The 21,096-nt window shown below is 38.6% G+C and overlaps 2 non-coding genes across 2 annotated transcripts; both read left to right on the top strand.

Annotated features, from left to right (window-relative positions):
* Positions 1 to 17,638: 17,638 nt before the first annotated feature.
* LOC126032900 (U6 spliceosomal RNA) lies at positions 17,639 to 17,745 on the top strand. The gene has a single exon (XR_007504060.1). It is a non-coding gene; the product is annotated as a U6 spliceosomal RNA (small nuclear RNA).
* Positions 17,746 to 17,915: 170 nt separating this feature from the next.
* On the top strand, positions 17,916 to 18,048 carry LOC126033284 (small nucleolar RNA SNORA51). Its single transcript, XR_007504392.1, has one exon. It is a non-coding gene; the product is annotated as a small nucleolar RNA SNORA51 (small nucleolar RNA).
* Positions 18,049 to 21,096: the final 3,048 nt, after the last annotated feature.

Below are 21,096 nucleotides of genomic sequence, written 5' to 3'. Positions count from 1 at the left end.
ACTTTATAGTCTCCTGTGTCATTGCTGAGTTCACAAAGAGAACAAGATCTTCTATGAAAAGTGCTGCATGTTAGTTGACCCGCTGACTGAGCAGGAGGAAGAGGCATTCAGGAAAGGCTAACAGTGCCTTCAAACTCTAGTACTGGAAAACAAAATCTTGGAAAAATTCAAATCTAGAGGCAGGGTATATGGGTCAATTGTAGAGCACTTGCTTCACATGTGGCACAAAGCTTGATCCCTGACACCATAGAAGGAATTTAAAATTGAAAAGAGTTGGAGGTCATAGTCCAAAAAAAAAAAACTTCAAAGATTCTGAATCTGTGGTTTTGGGGGAGCCAAGACTCATTTTTTCTAGCCATCATGCCAGCAATTTGGCATGTTAAAGAGTATCAGTTGACTCTCGAAGCCACTTTCTCTTTCTCTTTCTCTAAGCCAAATTTTTCTTTTAGTTCTTTTTTTATGGGGAGGGTTGTCATTATTTTTTGCACCATACCTAGTGGTCCTCAGGGATTACTCCCAGCTCTGTATTCAGGGGACTATGTAGTGATAAGGTATTGTAAAACCCAGGCCTATTGTATACAAAGGATGTGCTCATCTCATTAGACCATCTCTCTGGTCCCTGTTTCATTTAGTGAATGATTAAACCCAGCCATGTCTTTTTGGGGGGGCCTGTATGCTTCTTACAAACAAGTGACAGTTGCTGAAGTTGCTTAGGATGCCAGTTTAAAACTTGTTCTTTTCCTTTCTCCACACTTGACCCTTTTTTTCTTCTTTCTCTTCTCAAAATTCTCTTTTCCCTCCTCTCCTGTGCCTCCCTTTCCTTGCTTTAGTGTGTGAAGCCTATACCCACAAATGGAGACACAGCCTTTCTCTTAAAAAGTTCAAGTATGGTCAAGGAGACAGACAGCCTCTACAGATCATTTCAATAAAGAAAGCCTTGCATTAGAATAACCATTGAGAGCAGACCTCCCCAGCATCTGTTCCTTAGTGAGTCACAGAACTCTGTGGGAAGTGTATTGGAGAAAGAACTTTGAATTGGAAACTCAAGTGCTCTGGGTTTCCAGTTGGCTGAAATGAGGTTACAGTGGCAAACTGGCACAAGCATTCCAGTTCTGTGCCCTCCACCCTCTCAAGTTCAAGCACTTGTATTTGCCAATTGTCAGTTAACCAGAAGAGTTCAAGAAGCCAAATATCAGAGCAAAATGGTTCAGAATTATAATTATGACAAAAAGCAGTGTTCAAAACACGCATGATGGAACACATGTTTATCTAGTGAATATATGACATCTCTTTCAGACAGATTGAAGTGCTATTTTTGCTTTCCTGATTTGCATAAGTGGCAGCTTCATGCAAAGGACTTGGGAGATGGTTTGTCCATTCCACACTCCTTTTTGAGGACATACACGGCAACAATCAGGATTTATTCCTGGCTCTGCACACAGGAATTACTCCTGGCAGTGCTTGAGGGTCTATATGGGATGCCAAGGATTGAACCCAGGTTGACTGATTGCAAGGCAAGCGTCCTACCCATTGTACTCTTTCTCCAGCCCCATCTACAATCCTTCTTTGCCATTCTCCTCTCCTTTCAGCCCTGCACAACTCTGGCCAAGACAAAATTTTCTGTTTTAGGGTTGCTAACTCATAAAGTAGGCATAAAACAAAACAAAATGAAACAAACAAAGAAAAAAAAACCAAAATCTTTTTTCTTCCAGCTACTTGACAATGCTGGAAGATTTATGCAATTCTGGCCAAATCGCCTGAGTTCATTGAGGGAGCAAATAGCATATGTGCCTTGAGTGAGAAGAGAGAAGGGAAAAGTGGAAGATCCACATTTTATTTCACTGTTCATTCTCCTTGCTGGTTAATTAGAACACAAATTCATTAAAGCCTGGGTCCAAAGAAAAACCCAAAGTGTGAAAGAGACCAAAGAGAATGACATCATTTCCCTTGATCTTCCCTAAGGGCATCCTGGTATTGGAGAGAATGACTCAGACCCCAGAAATGAAGTGAAAACAGCCCAACTTTCAATACTGATTATTTTGGACCAAAACTTTACACAGAAGAGGATACTTTTTTTTTTTTTTTTGGAAAAATAAAGGAGTGAGCAAGCAAAGAGCATAGTTTTCAGACAGGACTGAGAATGAAGCAAAGAGGAAAGTGGAAGCTAAATCATAGCATATGTTGCTCTTTCTTTCTCTCCATATAAAAACCAAAAAAACTTTTGCAGGCTCCACAAATTTTTTAGGAATTTTGATTCAGTAAAATTCTTGGAATCGCAACAGTGTTTAGAAATGGACTCTTATTGCTCTTACTATTTTGTTAATATTATAGTAATGTTAGATGTAATTGGGAAGCTAAAGTAAGTTGGAAGATCTGTCTATTATGACTCCTGCAAGTAGTTGCTATTCTAATATTGAAATTGTAAAAATTTTCTGCCTCATAAATGCCTCATTAAATCTATGCCTCTAGCAATAACATGTATTTAGAAGTCTATTGGTCCTGTTTAGGTGATGATATTCGATTGACATTTACATACAAATAGAATGCAAGTTGCTTCTCCCACCACCACCAATCAACTTTATAAAAATCCAATATACTCAGAGAAACCCAGGAATACTCTTTTTGGGTTGTGTCCATGGTGAATTTCTAAATTGGAATCTATTATTTTGGCTACAAAAATTACGGTTCCTCGGGGAGGCTAAACTGAACACAAGCTTTGTCCTATTTTCTTGGGAACTCCAATTCATGGGTGCACACACAGGAAAATAGGATTTTGAAGAAAATCTGTCCCCCTTCTGTTTTACACCATGCATTTGGAGGTCCTTCAATCATACTGGAGAAGTCTAGGGTTTTTGGAATTGTTGGTCCTGAGACATTCTCTCCAATACCAGAGAGGTATAATTGTGGTTCAGTAGAGAGGGTGGCTGATAGAGTTTGGGGAGCTTTCTATTTCTGAATAATTTTTGCAATAGGGAAATAGACTAAATGATTTAAGAAACTTGTGTTATATCAGAAGGGCAGAGAGTTAAAGGCCAACTGCCCAGGAATGCCAACATAAGGGAAGAGCCTATAAGAGTTGGACACAAACTCAAGAGCCAGCATTGATAAGAGCAAACTAACCACTAAAAAAAGGAAGATGCACATCTATCACCAATTTCCAATTAAAATAAAATTAGAACAATTATCAGATTCAAAATTTTCAGAGAAAAATTTTGAATGATGGTAAAGCATTGCTTGTATAAGCCATTGGAAAGTTTCAGGTTGACATGGTTGTAAAGTTCTTACACAGTGGTAAAGAGTTGAACTATGTACTTTTAACAATTTTACTTCTGATTATCCAAGCTGCATAGAATTTCAGATTCACAGCATCAAATACTGGGAATAACCCCAGGCCTGAGAGAGCAATTAGTTTTTGCGTGTGTTTGTTTTAGAGCACATCTGGTGGTGCACAGGGTTTACTCTTGGCTCTGCATTCAGAAATCACTCCTGGTGGGGTTAGAGTACCACATGGGAGACTGGTGATCAAATCTGAGTTGGCCCTGTACAAGGCAAACATTCTATCCACTGTGCTATTTTGCTAGCTCTCTGAGTGAGTGATTTGTATCTCAGGGTACTGTTTGGTTCTACATCATTAGAATTAAAGTAATTTTTAAAGTATCTATGTCATTCTAATAAGAAAAGTCCAATATGTTTTCTTCAATTCCTTTTATGGTGACTTTCTGTTTTTCTCCCTGATTTTTTGCACAGTTGTCAAAAGTCCTTTTGCATGGAATACTTTTAATAACGAAAAGGACTAACCACTTCCTTCTCTCCTTCCCCTTTATCCTCTATCTACTTTTCTCAGTTCTCCTACCTTTTGCCAACGAAGGGAGCCTTCCTCATTTCTTCTCTACTTCCCAAAGCCCAAATTAGCTCCTCTGGTTAACATAAAACATTTTCATAAGGAGATTGTAAAAATGCTTCTCTGTCTTCTTCTTCTTCTTCTTCTTCTTCTTCTTCTTCTTCTTCTTCTTCTTCTTCTTCTTCTTCTTCTTCTTCTTCTTCTTCTTCTTCTTCTTCTTCTTCTATCACCCAACTCTCTCTCTCTTTCTCTCTCCCTCCCTTTCTACCCCTCTCCCTCTCTCTGTTTTTTTTTTTTTTTTTTTTTTTTTGGTAAAGATCTATTAGAGCAACAGATTATGTACTGATTAGGCCATTAGTGCATTAGTGCATGAAAGAGGATTATGTCCCGGTGCTAGACAAACCATAAAAGTCTCTGCCCTAACTTTAAATTCATACTTTGTTCTTCAAATCGTGCCCCCTTGACTATAGTGAATGAATCCAAAGTGGTTTCCCTTACAGATGACGGGGAAAGGCAGTCATCCATGCACTTCTAAGAAGGCTTTATGCGAGCATACTGCCCAATGGAACCACCTTTCATAAGTACACTAGATCTAAGCATGTGCCCAATGGAAACTGCTCCTTCTCATGGAGTTTGATTGTGAATCACACCAACAAATATGGGAGGGCAACTAACAAAGACAGCAGAGAGACCCAGAGAATAAACTGGAAAAGAGGATGACTAGAGGAAAGTCAGAGGATTCAGGATTGTTGCTTAGTGGCAGAGCACTCGCCTTACCTGTGTGGGCCCAGCATCACATACCCCAGGAGCACCACTGGGCATGACTCCTTGGACACTAAGGCAAATGTACTGCTAGAAGTGGCTCCCAGAGGGAGAAAGAATAAAAAAAGTCACTGCTGACAAAGCAGGACAAGAGACAGGAGTCCAACTGAGAAGGTATAACACTATAGAAGAAAATGAAGACTATGGCTTGTTTTTTGTTTATTTGTTTTTTGAGGTATGTTCAGGCTTAATGCTAGTCTGTGTTCAGGTATCATTCCTGGAGTTGCTTGGGATCATATGTAATGTCAGGATCAAGTGAGAGTTGGCTGCATGCAAGACAGGTGCCTTACCTCTGCACTATCTATCTCTGCCTGCAAGAACTGTTGTTGAATCTCTACAATGACTATTGCTACTGGAGAAAACAAAACAATGTGCCCAGCAACCTAGTTTGCAGTTTCCTATGCTATTTTCCTTCTCCGTGTGTTCTAACAAATAATCTCTTCACTAATTTAACCAAACCAATCATGTCTCTCTTCCCTCTTGAAGAAGTAAACTAACTTACATAGCAATTTATAGATATGTGTTTATACCAAGCCACCGTGTGAGGAAAACACATTTTCCAGGTTAGAGAAATAATTTAATAAAAGGTAAGCATTTTTCATATAATAAAACCATGTATTCCCAAGTTAGTCCAGTTGAAGGTGGCCTTATCTACACTTTTGTTCTTCTACCCTTCTCTGTCTTAATTATAGGTGGATAGTGAAGAGATTGGAAAACTCAGAGAGAAGAAACTCAAATTAGCTCCTGGCTATTTATTATAATGATTTTGTGATGGGAAAGTAGACGTAGCATAGTACAGAGAGGTAGCCAAGATACTAGTTTGAGTTTGAACTTGAAGAATTAACCTCTTTATGACTCAATATTTTTGCCTTTCAGGATTAATTATTTATTGTTGTAAAAAGCTTAAAATAGTGCTTGGAACATAATAAGTGTTATTAATGATGACCATTATTAACATTACCCCATAGGACTAGCTGGGGATTAAATAAGTCTAGGATTATCATTATTACCTGCCCCAGAGGACTAGCTGGGTATTAAGTAGGATAATATAGATAATACACATGTCAAACTCAGCACACAGTAGCAATGACTGTAACAGCATAACAACTAATACTATAATTCCCCAAGTAGTTTCTCAGTTAGTGGCTGGGTTATTTATATTTCGGTCTACCAGGTCTTTTGACTGAGTAGGCACAGACAATAGAAGTTCTCAGGTTACATAAAGGTGTGCTGAAAGCACCAGGAATCAGTAGACCAGAAGCTTAGTGTCAGCTCCAGCACTGCTGGTCCCTACAACCTTGGCCTTTTCTCTCTTCTCTTTAACTCACCAAGCTTTACTTTCCCTGTGTGTTAAGTGGAGATCGTCTATTCTTCCAGCTCCTCAATGCTTCAAGTTCTATAGAAAAATCTTCAACTTTTAAAAACAGTAGATACTCATCTACAAGCAAATCAAAAAATCTGTCCTTGTAGCTGATGTTGACTTCCATTTCTCTAGATCTGGAATACATTTCCTTTTTCATTTCCTGAGACCATTTGTCACAGGGTCTGAAATAAGGATCTATGTAAGGTCTGATGTATAAGCTTGCTCTCTAATCATCACTATATATTTTAAATAAAGTGGAAACAAGTTGAACATATTCCTAGCCATTCACTTCACTAGGCATAGACGAGGGAAAGTCATTTATAAATTGTCTGACAGTGTTTGGTGTTTGATATTATCCTACTATCTCTGAATTTACTCTTATTAAGAAATTTTAGAAAGTTGGTATTCATTGTTATTTGCAATCTGGCTTCTCTAGAAACATCAGACAAGTTAAAATTAGTGCAACATTCCCCACCCCCCAAAACTAGGAATTTTAAATTTCGTTTTAATTTCCAAAGGTAGGGTGTGGCTGTGGTTTGGCAGTAGAGGGTGTGGTTTTGATGGAGTTGACTAGGCGAGAGAAAATAAACACAACTTGTGGTTATGATGACAGTTCAGTATCTAGAGACCATACATCTTGAGAGGAATGTGTTTATGCATCATGTATCTCCAAACGTTTTAGAACTATTCATAAATCCAGGGGAGTGTTGTGAGCACATGCATATAAACACACACACACACACACACAGAATAAGAATAAAGGTAAGAGTTAGGGCAAGGAGAAAGTGAAAGAGAAAGGTAAAGGAAGCAGGGAATGGGGGGATAGTATGAATCTTGAAAAAATAATACACCAAGAAAAGTTTTTAACAATTGTGTAGCTCAGAGACCAGGAGATGGCTCCATGGAGCACATGCTTGGCATGCAGGAGACCTGTGCTGAATTCCAGCAGGGCATATGTTTCCTGACCACCAGGCATGACCACCAAACACTCAGCACTGAGCTAGGCAAAAACAATAACAACAAGCTGTCTAGTCCATCTCTGTCTTTGGGAAAGCTGAAACCTACAGTGAGTTAGTAGCTGCTTGAGGTAGGATTAGAACATGAATGTATCTGAAATGAGGTGTTCAACCAAAAGGTGATTGATTTAAAACTTCTGATTATGGGCATTACATTTGGTAGTGAGTGACAAGATACTCTTGGAGATTAGATCTTAGAAAAAGAGATGCTGGGCCCGGAGAGATAGCACAGCGGCATTTGCCTTGCAAGTAGCCAATCCAGGACCAAAGGTGGTTGGTTGAAATCCCGGTGTCCCTTATGGTCCCCCGTGCCTGCCAGGAGCTATTTCTGAGCAGATAGCCAGGAGTAACTTCTGAGCACCGCCGGGTGTGGCCCAAAAACCAAAAAAAAAAAAAAAAAAAAAAAAGAAGAAGAAGAAGAAAAGAAAAAGAGATGCTATAGTATAAGTTAGTTATCCAGTTTATGGGAAAGGTGAAATCAGAGCATGGAGTGATTTAGAGAATGTAAACCCTGGGGCTTGGACCCAGAAGCATTGCCATGTGTGTGTGTGTGTGTGTGTGTGTGTGTGTGTGTGTGTGTGTGTATGTGTGTGTGAAAGCAAGGATCATTAGTTATGGGACATCAAGGAAGCAACAACACAGAGATGGTGGAATAGATTATTCTAGGACACTAGGAGTTTGGAGAAGTCAAATAAGAGGAAAGAAACTGCTGCACAGAGGGCAGAAAAGTGGTAGGAGAAATAGGGAAGGTTGAAGGCAGACCCAGAGGAGATAGAGGGACTCCATTCAAAGACTGGGTTTACTCTACATGCAATGGAAGCCATTGGAGTTGCTGAGACCAGTGGTGATAACATTTGATTCATAGCTAAGAAAGAACAGATGGTTTTATTATGATGATTGTTATTGGATTTTGGGGGTCATACTTGGCAGTGCTCAGAGTTTGTTCCTGGTTTTGTGCTTAGGATTATAGGTGGTCCTGGGTATTGAACCATGGTTAGCACGAGTAAAGCAAGTGCCTTAGATCCCTAGATTATTTCTTTGCCGCAAGAAAGAACAATTTGGAGGCCCTGAGGGCAGTATGAAACTACGACTTTGATCTGATAACCTTCAGCACCCCACATTTTGAGCATGATCCCCATGTCAGAAGCCCAATACCACAAAAAAGCCTGAATCTCTGGAACACTGCAGCTGAACTGTGAGACATTGGTCATTGCAGCAATGACAAGGGGAAGGAAAATGGGAAAACACACACACACACATACACACACACAAATTTGGGACTAGGGGTAAGTTTTAATGACATAGTACATGACTTGCATGTGTGAGGCTCTGAGCTCCCTCCTTAATATAATGTTGGGACAGAGGGAGGCAATCTGATGAAATGTATAAAGAACAGATAAAAGGGACCAGAGTAGAAGCCAGTAGTTATGATGCTTGGAAATTGTCAGTTGCAGGATGATGTGTTCCAGAATGTTCCATGGAAGGAGGCAGGAAGGCAAAAACAATGGACAAATTATTACCCAGAGAGGATATAGTTAAGTGTATCCCCAACTTAGTCACTCAACATTCTTATTACTAGTAAAGGGATAGATGGAATTGATAAAGTAAAGCAAAATTCAAAACCTTTAAACACAGTTACCACTATTTTGCACCAATGTTATTTTAGGCCAAAAACCTATTTAAAATATGATTACTATTTGTAAACACAGAGGAACCAGCATCTCCACCATCATTATACTTTGATTTTTAGAATAAAAATAAACAATTGCCAGCGAGTAAGTGAGTAGATGGCAGGATTTTGAAAGAATAGAAAAAATAAGCTTCTGGTATATAATCCAAAGTCAAAGTTGATTTAGTTCAATTTTTTATGCATTTACAACCACAGAGATATTCATGTTTTTGTGATTTTTGTTATGATCAGAGATACTGCAGCAAAGCCACAAAATATACTCTGTAAAATGGGCTAATGACCTTTAGAAATATTTCCAAACTTGAGAGTTTTGAAACTTTTGACTAAATAGGAAAAGATAGTAAGAGATCAATTCATTAGGCTTTAAGGATTTTTCCTTTGTGTTGTTTGCATTTTTGTAGCCTCTAATCACACGAGTGACCATTTCTTCAATTATATGTATAATGCTAGGTTACTCAGTTTAGAATGTTTTCCCAAGTGTGGAAAATGCTTAAACTTGACGTAAAGCTCATGAAACTTGCCTGAAACCGACAGATCAAATGTCCTGTCCTATCAGTGGCTGCCATTGAACACCCTTAATATAGACCAGATGCCTTAAATTTGTTGAATATAATCCTTACAGCAAATAGGCAAGTGGGACATGGCTAGCATTTGCTAGTTATTTGAGAGGAGGCGGCAGTGGGGTTCAGAGATGGCAAAACCAGGTCAGGAAGCCAAATAGACCAACCTTTTAGATACACCCATGTTTATGAATCATCCAGATTGACTTCCAAGTAGAGACATGTTTCTATGCTTTTTGCTTTTTGTTTTAAAGCCATGCCCACAATGCTTGGGGGGGGGGTGGCACGTGGTGCTGAAAGATTGAACCTAGGCTTCCTGCATGTGACACAAATGCTCAGCCCATTGATCTATCTCTCTGGCCCCTTTTATTCTTTTGTTTGCTTGTTTTTATGGACTACACCCTGGTGGTACCCAGGGATTACTCCTGGCTCTGCTCTCAGGAATTATTCCTGGTGGTGCTAATAAGGGGGCCATATAGGATGCTGGGGGATTGAACCTGGTTCTATCATGTGCAAAGCAAAGGCACTACCTGCTGTACTATATAACTCAGGCCCTCTTTTGTGGCCCTTATGTAGAGCAACTTGTATGTGAATTACATTTAAGTTCAGAATGGAAACTCTCAGACCAAAGGCCTGTCTGGCTGTTTGACTTTTGTGCTCTGCACCCAGCAGTGCTCAGGGTTTATTCTTAGCTCTAAGCTCAGAGATCTCTCCTGGTCAGCTGTAGGGACTATATCGAATGCCAGCAATTGCTGGGTAGGTTGTGTATAAAGCAAACACCTTATGAATTGTACTATCCCTCCAGCCCCTTGATACTTTTTCTATTAAAAAAAAAAAACAACCTCTTTTTCCATATTTAAAATAATTTTACTTAGGCATTCTAATTTACAAATCTTTTAGTAAAAGAGTTTTAGTCATTCCAATGCCAAACCTCCCACTAGTATCAGCATTTCTCCATCTGAGGTTCCCTCCCTCTCTGCACCCCACCTCCTTAGCAAACCTATATTTAAAACATTTACTTGGAGGTTGGAACAATAGTATAGTGGGTAGGGCTCTTGCCTTGTATAGCACCAACTCGGGTTTGATCCTCCGCACCCCTGAGCCCTGCCAGGAGTGATCCTGAGTACAGATCCAGGAGTAATTCCAGAGCAGTTTAAAAAAATAATAATCCTTATTGGAGTTTGGGTCACATGTTTACAGTAGTGTTGAGAAGTACAGTCTTGGTTATGTAGTAAGCTTGCCTCTAAAGCACTAAAATATACTTGACAAAAGTTCTTATTTTATGACCTCCCACCTCTTCATTCCCTTTCATTGTGCTGACATTTTTGCTGTGAAGATCCTCCTTGGGAAATTCTTCATTGAATGAAACACTAGATTTGAGTTTCTCAAACTTGACGAAGGATCTACCTCCTTGATAGGATGTAAGCAGTTGCTACTTAACAGATTGAAGTTAGATTCGAAACAACATCTATTATGCTGAATGAAATAAGTCAGAGGGAGAGAGATAGACGCAGAATAGTCTCCCTCATCTATGGGTTTTAAGAAAAATAAAAGAAATTTTTTACAATAATTCCCAGAGACAAAAGAGAGGAGGGTTGGAGTGCAGTTAGAGAAATAACTACATTGAGAACTATCATAACAATGTGAATGAATGAGGGAAGTAGAAAGCCTGTCTAGAGTAAAGGCGAGGATGGGGTAGGGAGGAGGGGGATTTGGGACATTGGTGGTGGGAATGTTGCACCGGTGAAAGGGGGTGTTCTTTACATGACTGAAATCGAACCACAATTGTATTTGTAATCAAGGTGTTTAAATAAAGATATTAATTTAAAAAAAGATTCTAAACAACATGGACTTTATACCATGTGAGAAGTAAACTAGGTATACATTCTCATACATATGTATTGAGAAGCCTGAATAAAATGTCAAAAATAGAAACTATTCATGAGTCGGAGCAATAGCACAGTGGTAGGGCATTTGCTTTGCACATGACTGACCAGGACGAGTGGTGGTTTGATTTCTGGCATCCCATATGGTCCCCCGAGCCTGCCAGGGGTGGTGTCTGAATGCAGAGCTAGGAACAACCCCTGATTGCTGCCAGGTGTGACCCAAAAACCAAAACCAAAGCAAAACAAAAACCAACAACCCAAAAACTATTCAAACAAACTCGTGAAAACTGTGGAGATCTGAGGATCGCCCAGTGGCTTAGGGTAAATGCCTTACACACATAAAGCTGCAGAGTGAATCTCCAGTGCTGCCCCAAGAGTCATGTACATTCCTGGCAACTCTATTGTCTGGGGTCCCCTGAGCTGCAAATGATTCCAACTACAAGCACAGCTAGGTAGGTATATGTGGAGCCCGATGAAGGCAGCAACAGCCATGGCAGGAGGAAAAGCAGGAAACTGAGGGAGATTCTGGGCAGCACAGCCAGGCCATTCTTTCATTAATTAACACACTCACTGCTGCTCTGTAGCAGATTCCCGCTTTCCTCTCCTCTAACTTCTTACTGCTGCCATGGTCCTACCACCCACAGTTAACACACTCTCTTCACTGGGTCAGAGTTAGTGCTAATTTACTAATGTGCCTTCATTCTTTGCATGTTCCTCCTTGTTGGCCTCATTGTGATCAAGGACATGACTGTTATCCAGGCTACCCACTCTGGGGCTGTCTGAGGACCCAGATCCCAATGACAGCTAGTGACATTCTAGCTAGTCTTCAACATGAAAGCAGGGCACTTTCTTAGGAAATAACTGTGGAGACTCACAAGAGAATGTCTGCAGAAGGGAAAGGTCCATAGTTTCCACTCTGAAAGAGAAAACTGGAGTTTGCATTTACCTTCACAGGCTCTCTCTTCCTTTTGTCATAAAAGGGAAGACAAAGGTTAATTCTCTAGGTTGTCATCTCATCACCATAATATGGAATACAAAGCAACTTGGGAGAATGAAGGAGGCATTTATTCTGCATAGTCAAGTGCCACTTAGCAATGTTTGGGTCAGTGTCATATAACAATATGTTATGCTTTATAAAAGTTATACAATAGAAGAACAATAGGTTATACTATATAGAAAAGCAACTAGTTATACTATGGAGCTAGGTGTGTAACAGGCTATTCCAGTTAGGTTTGTGTAATTATTCTCTGTGAATTTGCACAGCAGCAAAATTGTTCTGATAAATTTCTAATAAAGGGACAGAGCCATAGCACAGCAAGTAGGGTGTTTGCTTTGCATGCGGCCAACCTGGGTGCAATCCCGGGGATCCCAAATGGTTCCCTGAGACTACCAGTTCTTTCTTTCTTTTTCAACCAGGAGTTATTTCTAAGTGTAGAGCCAGAAGTAATCTCTGAGCACTGCCACGTCTGCCAAAAATAAATAAATAAATAAATAAATAAATAAATAAATAAATAAAAGTCCTCATAAGACATTTCTCAAGCATATGATTATACTGACTTGAAGAGAAGGCCTATAATTAATAAGTGTCAAAATCCCTGTGTTAGAATTTTGAATAAAGAAACTTAAGGAGATGCTTATATACTAATTTTCACAACAGCCTCATGCTTAGTAGCCAAAATGTGAAGAAATCCCAAAAATGTATTCACATAGATTGAACAAAAAGTGATAAAGGGATATGGAAATGCAGCTATATGGCAAGAGTGGTAGAGAATCTGCCATACAGGCCCAAGGCCATGAGTTTGATCTCCACCTTCACCCCACATGCCCTTGGTATCTCTATTGACACTACAAAAAATTCCCCTTTCCTTGTGTACTACAACCAAGTGGCAACCCCTGATATTATACAATGAGAGAGAAGGGAAAAGGAAAAACAAATAAATTAAATACTATAACCATATAATGAAATATTATTCAGTATTAAGAAAATGAAGTTGGGGGGCCGGGAAGGTGGCGCTAGAGGTAAGGTGTCTGCCTTACAAGCGCTAGCTAAGGAATGGACCGCGGTTCGATCCCCCGGCGTCCCATATGGTCCCCCCAAGCCAGGGGCGATTTCTGAGCACATAGCCAGGAATAACCCCTGAGCATCAAACGGGTGTGGCCCAAAAACCAAAAAAAAAAAAAAAAAAGAAAATGAAGTTGGGACCAGAGCACAAGGGCACAAATGCACAAGGGCATTTGCCTTGCATGCAGCTGACCCGGGAGGAACCCGGTTCAATTCCCGGTGTCCTATATGGTCCCCCAGCTTGCCAGGGGCAATTTCTGAGTGCAGAGCCAGAAGTAACCCATGAGCATCACGGAGGTTACTCAAAAATCAATCAATCAATCAATCAAAGTTTAAAAAAGAAAAAAAAATTAAGTCATGACTTATACTGAAACATGTTAACATAAAACTGTTAACATTAGGTTAACAATGACCTTGCTGTAAGAGGACACCTACTGCCTTTTCCCAATTTTATGAGATATTTATAATGGGCAAATGTAAAGGGACAGAAAGCAGAACAAATATATCCAGGAAGCTAGGGAAGGATTAAAAAAAGGACTCATTGCTTAATGGGCTTAAACATTTTCTTAGAGACAAGGGAGATGGCTCAAAAAGCAGGTGTAATTAATATTTTGCATGCAAGAGGCCCAGGTATAATTCCTGGTACCACATGGTCCCCTGAACTCCTCCAGGAGTAGTTTCCAATCTAAAGGTAACTCTCAGCACTGCCAAAAGTGGCTAGCACCCAAACAAAACAAAATGGAAAAGTTTATGTTATGAGTGATGAGAAAGAAAGTTGTGGAAACAGATGGTGGTCATGGTTGCATACCATTATGATTTTTTAAATGATACTGAATTTTTGTGTGTGTGTGGTTTTTTGATCACATCGAGCAGCACTCAGGGGCTACTCCTGGCTCTACACTCAGAAATCGCTCTTGGCAGGCATGGGGGACCATATGAGATGCTGGGATTCGAACCACCATCCTTCTGCATACAAGGCAAACACCCTACTTCCATACTATCTCTCCGGCCCCAATGATACTGAATTTTATGCTTAAAAACGGCAACAATGGTAAGCTTGATATTGGTATATTTTACCATATACACCAATACTGGTATATTTTACCATGACATGAATGTTTAAATAGAGGAGATATTGCTGAGCTGAATACATGACTAGCATTTGGGAAAGCCAGGTTTGATTCTTAGTACTGCCTGGTTCCCTGAGCACATCTGCCAGTAACCCCTGAATCAGAAGTAGCCCCTGAGCACCAACAACAGAGGATAGACCAAATCCAACCAAATACAATAGAAAGTAACATTTCAAATGACAGGTCTGGTGTGGTTATAGATTATATGCTTACTTGCTTGAAAACAACCATAATATACATGTACAGTTTTCAAAGTGGGGAGTCTACCAAGGATTGACCCCAGACACAAAACACTCTCTCTACCAAGTTACCTCTAAGGCCCCTGTATGCACATTTGTGATTGCAGAGAAAATTGTCTCTAGAATACATGCTCAATTGTAAAGAGTAAAGGAGGGAGTTAGGGTTGAACTGTGTCTTCATGGAACAAAATGTTAAGTTCCAACTCCCTGAGTCTCAGAGCGTGATCTTATTTGGAAATAGAGCTATTGCAAATGTAGTTAACCTGAGGTCAAAACTGGGTGGGCCTCCAATCCAGTATGATTTGGGACCTGGTAAGAAGATTGCCTTCTGAAGACAGGAGCACAGGGAGAGGCCAGGTGAAGACAGAGGATTGGAGCAATGCACTTACACACCAAGAAATGCCAAAGATTTCGGACAAGCCAGCAGAAGCTAGAAACAAGGAAAGATTCTTGTACAAGTTGTAGAGGAAGTATGCTTCTGCCAACAGCTTGACTTCAGACTTCCAGCATCCAGAACAGTGATATGTCTATCTATTCTATACAATGAATGTCTATCATTGTAAACCACTTCTGGGGTTGTAGCAGTAGTATAATATATGTTATGCTGAATAGCATATAGTAGTATTTCTATTATAAAAATATGGAGTAAGTCTAGTGGAGTATTTGTTATGTTAAAGAGTATCCTTTTTTTTTGTTTTTTGTTTTTTTGGGTTTTGGGCCACACCTGGTGATGCTCAGGGGTTACTCCTGGCTATGTGCTCCTGGTTTGGGGGACCATATGGGATGCCGGGAATGGAACCCAGGTCTGCCCTGGGTCAGCCACGTGCAAGGCAAATGCCCTATCACTGTGCTATCCTCTGGTCCCATAAAGAGTAACTTGTAGTATTTTCTATGGAAATTTTAGGAAACAAATATTAGGGGCTTAATTTTTTTAAATATCTTTTCTATTGTTACTTATTTTTCTGTGAACATGATTTCATTTTACAACAAAGAATAGTTATACTGCATCAGTTGTCAGAAAAGTGCAAAGTAATATTATAATGTGACTGAAGATGTGACCCAAGTGGTAGAACACAAGGTTTGCAGGTATGAGGCCCTTGGTTTTCTTCTCAGCACAGTTCCCCTTCCTTGATACTCTGTTGAGTGTAATGAGTGTGATCCTGGTGGTTCCAACTGTCCCACTCCCAATTACAATGTGATAAAAGTGGTTATATATTTCTTGGAATCTGCAAAGGTAAAAGACAACATAGGGATAGTAAGGATGGAAAGCAATTGGAACACATATATTATTAACAGGCCCTCAATGTATACCTTACTTGCATATATATTCTAAGCCAAAGACATATACTAAAATGTTTAACTAGAACTATTCATAACATTTCCAACTTGGAAACATCCTAATGTTCATCAACAACAGAATGAATAAGTTAGTTGTGCTGTGTTCATCCATGAAATATTATACAGCAGTAAGAACAAATACATTCTGTGTAGAATATTTGGAAGAAAGCTCCAAAAACAAGATGTACATACTAGATCGTTTTATGTATATAAAATGTCTGTATTTTATTTATGTTTTACATAAATTATATTTTATTTATATAAAGTCATTAAAGCAAATCCACAATATACTAGAATTTGCTGAAGAACTGAGGAAAATCAGTGACAGTTCTGTTCCATCTTTAGTGTGTTTACATGGGAATAATAACTCACTAATTGTATGTTTTGTTCTGTTTCCTATATGCATGTTAGATTTTAATAAAATACTTTCTTTAAAAAATAGTCATTGCTTTGGATAATAGATATTTCTACTTATTCCTTAGCTTTTGAAGTGCAATGGCTTTTTCTCTCCCCTTGTCTATTAATGCAATATTTTTGTTGATAACCAACACACTAGACACTGTGTGAGATAAAAGACACCACTACACTGATAGCAGGATGACAAGTCAAATTTTGGAACAAATGTGAGAATAAAAAACTCTGTTTTAGAAGTTGCTTGTCAAAATCTTCTATTAATCTTCAAGATCCTTTCCTATCAGAGCTTCACGTTCCCTCTTTGGCTTGTGCATAAAGCAGTTTTGACATAGTGGTTATCTCCCAGCTGGTGTTTTTGGCATTTGCCCAAGAAAATCCTGTTTTCTGATCTCTGCTCTCCTCCCCAGCTGTTCCTAATCTTTGAACTCTTAATCTGCCATCTTGGATACACCAGATTCTTTGCAGATCTTTTCTCCCATCACTTCATTTAAGAATTTAAGGAATGAAAAAAATAATTCAAGTCTTTATTTTGATCCTATGGAGACTCGGCTTTCCTCTACTCAGAAGGCATTCACTCCAATATATATTATGACTATAATTATTGCTATATCTCATAGAGATATCATTCACTTTCAGTTTTAAATTAGAGTTTGTGTTGGGCACAAAACTATTGATAATATTGACTTCAATCATAGATTAAACAAGTATTAACACTACTTTTATAGTATTTTTGGAAGGTCCTAACTATGTGATAAGGCAAGAAAAAGAAAACATTGAAAATCAAAAACTCAAAACTATTTTTGTTTGCATATACTTAGAAATTCCAAATGTATCTGTTAAAAATATTGAAGCAAATATAACAACTGGAAGAAAGACTAAATATAAAAATATATTTTTAAATATCAACAACTCTTCTTTCTACAAGTAATACTATTTACATATAAAAATGAAACCCAAAATTCTATTAAAATAAAATGTATTAGTAGTGGAAAAAAGTAAATTACAATAAATTTGTCATGGATAAATTTTTTAAAATTTATCTTTGGCATCAAGGAATATGAAAAATTGCTCTGTATCACTTGTCATCAGGGAAATGCAAATCAAAACAACACTGAGATAACATCCCACACCACTGAGACTGGCATGCATCATAAAGAATAACAACAGTGTTGGCAGGGATATAAGGAATATGGAACCCACATCCACTGTTGGTAAAATGTCTCAGGTCCAATCATTTTTGGAAGACAATACAAACATTTCTCAAAAAATTAGTAATTGTGCTCGCTTCGGCAGCACATATACTAAAATTGGAACGATACAGAGAAGATTAGCATGGCCCCTGCACAAGAATGACACGCAAATTCATGAAGCGTTCCATATTTTTTGAGGGAAGTAGAAAGCCTGTCTAGAGTACAGGCCGGTGTGAGGTGGGGAGGAAGGACACTTGGGATATTGGTGATGGGAATGTTGCACTAGTGAAGGTTTTATGTATGTATATATATATATATATATATATATATATATATTAAAAAAAAAAGAAAAAAGAAAATATTAGGCCTCCCAATGCTTACCACAGGCTGTGTTCTTTACACTGACTGTATTGAAAGAGGAGGTACAGTAAATGCACCCCATATACACCTCAACCCAGGCCCTTAGCCTGGTCTGTATTGTGAATGGGGAGACAAAAAAAATTAGTAATTGAGATTCCATATGAACCAGTAATTTAACTTCTGGGAATCTACCCTAAGGGTCATGAACAGAACTTAATAAGGAAAATGATGATACCTATATGAAGAAAGCAGTAAAATTTAACTTAAGAAAATAAAGCTTTTTTGGTTTTCTTTTGTTTTGTTTCAGTTTTGGTTCGGCGGTGCTCAGGGGTTACTCCTGGCTCTACACTCAGAAATCGCTCCTGGCAGGCACAGGGGACCAAATGGGATGCCACGATACAAACCACTGCCTTCTGCATGCAAGGCAAACACCCTACCTCCATGCTATCTCTCCAGCCCCAAAATAAAGCTTTTTTTTTTAATGCAGAGATAAATCAAAGTCTTAGATAAAAAAACATGTGAGCATAAAATCTTTCTATGTTAACAGAAAAAAAAACTAATTTGGGGGGATTAGGGGGAGAGGTTTGGGCCACATCAGCAGTGCTCAGGGTTTAATCTTGACTCTACACTCAGAAATCATTCTTGGTAGGCTCAGGGACCATATGGAATGTCAAGAATCAAACCTGGGTCATCCACCTACAAAGCAAGCTCCTTATCCATAGCACTATCTTGTTGGTCTCAGAAAAATAATTTGAATCCAGTTCAAACTTTATTAAGGTCTGGTAATAAAATTATATTAAAAAACAGGGGCTTTAGAGATAGCATGGAGGTAAGACATTTTGTCTTGCATGCAGAAGGACAGTGGTTCGAATCCTGGCATCCCATATGGTCCCTTGAGTCTGCCAGGAGCAATTTCTGAGTGTAGAGCCATGAGTAACCCCTTTGTGCTGCTGGGTGTGACTCCCTCCCTCCAAAAAACCAACCCCTCAAAAAAACATACCTATATAATACATTTTTTCAATTATTGTATAGGGACTACAGTAAAAATAGAATAGCATGTTACAAGTTATAAGTTATACTTCTATAGGCCCACAGGTCAGTGTTTTTTTGTTTTTGTTTTTTTTTTGTTTTTCTTTTCTTTTTTTAATATAATTTTTATTTTGATCGTAGTGGTTTACATATTGTTGACAATAATATTATGGGTACATATTTACATAAAATCAGGGGGGTTCCCATCACCGATTTGTCTTCCCTACCCCTCCGTGTTCGTCCTACCTCCCATATCCTCCTCCCTCACCCCTGGGGCTGCGAGACTATATGGTCCCCTCTGTACCTAGCTTACTACTTAGAAGTCTTGGTCTTGGTGCCTCCCTTATTTCTCCCTCAGACTGGGAGGAAGGACTACATAGTTCAAGTTATGTTGTTTTATTTGAAGAAGAGAAAAGTAGTAAACTGGGGTAAAAGTCTAATATGCTGAAAGTGGGCAGAATCCTTCTAGAGGCTCTCATTGTCTGTTTGAGAGATGAAGAAAGATAAGGTGAAACACCCCAACAGTACAAAAAGAATTGTCAAATATCCAGTGAGCACTCCTGTGATAATGATAGGCACCACAAAAAAAGTCATAGTCTTGAGTTAAAAAACATGGCGGAGCACCTAAAGAAAGAAAAGAAAAAAAGAAAACAAACAAACAAACAAACAAAAAAAAACAAAAAACAATATAAATATAAATGGGGACAACTTCAATGTACACCCAACCTAACAGGACAAGAGAACCCTGAGCAAAAGACAAAATCTCACTAAGGTCCCTTTCCCACCTTATCCCCATGTCAAGATTCCATTTTCTTTCCACTATGTAGTCAGTATAGAGAAAACTGCAAACAAGACCCAGTTCCTGCTCTCCGAGTGTCTGATTTGTCAATGACAACTCTAAAGGACAGCATATCTATTTGTGTATGTTTTATTTCTCTCCATTCTCAGGATTACCTCAACTTGCAATCCAACAAGTTATGTTTATGGTCCCTTAGCCAGTGCCAGCAATATGTTCACAAAGAATCAAGTTAAAAATTTTTTTTCCAGAGTAAAGGTGCTAGCTATTGGAATGTGGGTTGCATTTCACCAGAATAGTACAGTATACTTTCAAATGCCTATTCTTTAATATGACAGCAATAAGTACAAAATCAAATACTTTTATGTACTAGTAATAATCTCAAAAAATAAAAATATTGGATAATATTGTTAGAAATAAAAATATTTAGATTTATATTGGACAAAAGGAGATGTAGGATATATTTTCTAAAAAATTTGAAAATGTTTCTGAAAAAACATTGAAATAAAGAAAACAAGTTGAGAAGCATACCATATTCATGGATTGAAAGCTTAGTATAATTAGGATGTCAATATTTCCCAAATTAATCTACAGTTTCAATACAACCTATCAAAATCTTCACAGTTGCCATTTCATAAAAGGAAAAAAAAATGACAATGATACAGGAGTGGAAGGGTGGAGCACCAGTGGAACTAGTTTACTTAGTTGGTCAGTTTAAATATCAATTACCTTTAAATAAAGATATTAATATAAAAAAACTCCAAACCAAATTATAAACCATGTAATATTGAAAAATAAAACGTTTACAATTAAAGCACACTTTTGAATAAAAAAATAAACTTCAATTACCAAAAGGTATTGTATCAAAATTGATATGAGATAACGGGATGACTAGGGATGAAGATGACAACAGATAAAAGCCTCCCGTTAAGCTTTCCCCTCCTTTCTGTTTCTCCATTTCTCTGTCCATTTACAGAAGCAGACAGGGATCTTCTGCACAGTTGGACATGTCCAAGAATGGTGAAGTAGTCTCAGAGAGGCTCAACAAAGTGACAAGATTGCAGACAAGGAAAGTGCACACTAGAAAGCCGACTGCAGAGGGTCAAGACCAAGCCATTGTGCACTGGAGGTGGCAGATGACCAGGGCCAAGACTTAAGACAGTGTACACTGGATAGGGCATGAAGGGATAGGATGAATAAAAGGATTAAAAGGAGAAGCCTGAACATTAAGGAAAAGTCTAGATCCATCTGTGTGAACTGCCCAAGAAATCCAATGTGACTGTGTTTTGTATGAAAAACTTATAGAATTGTCAAGAACCCTCTAGGCTAAGAAAAATCCACTTTTGTGCTTACAGCAACA

Source organism: Suncus etruscus, chromosome 16 (genome assembly GCF_024139225.1).
Source record: "Suncus etruscus isolate mSunEtr1 chromosome 16, mSunEtr1.pri.cur, whole genome shotgun sequence".
Classification (NCBI taxonomy): Eukaryota; Metazoa; Chordata; class Mammalia; order Eulipotyphla; family Soricidae; genus Suncus; species Suncus etruscus.
This window is presented reverse-complemented; position numbering and strand designations above follow the sequence as displayed.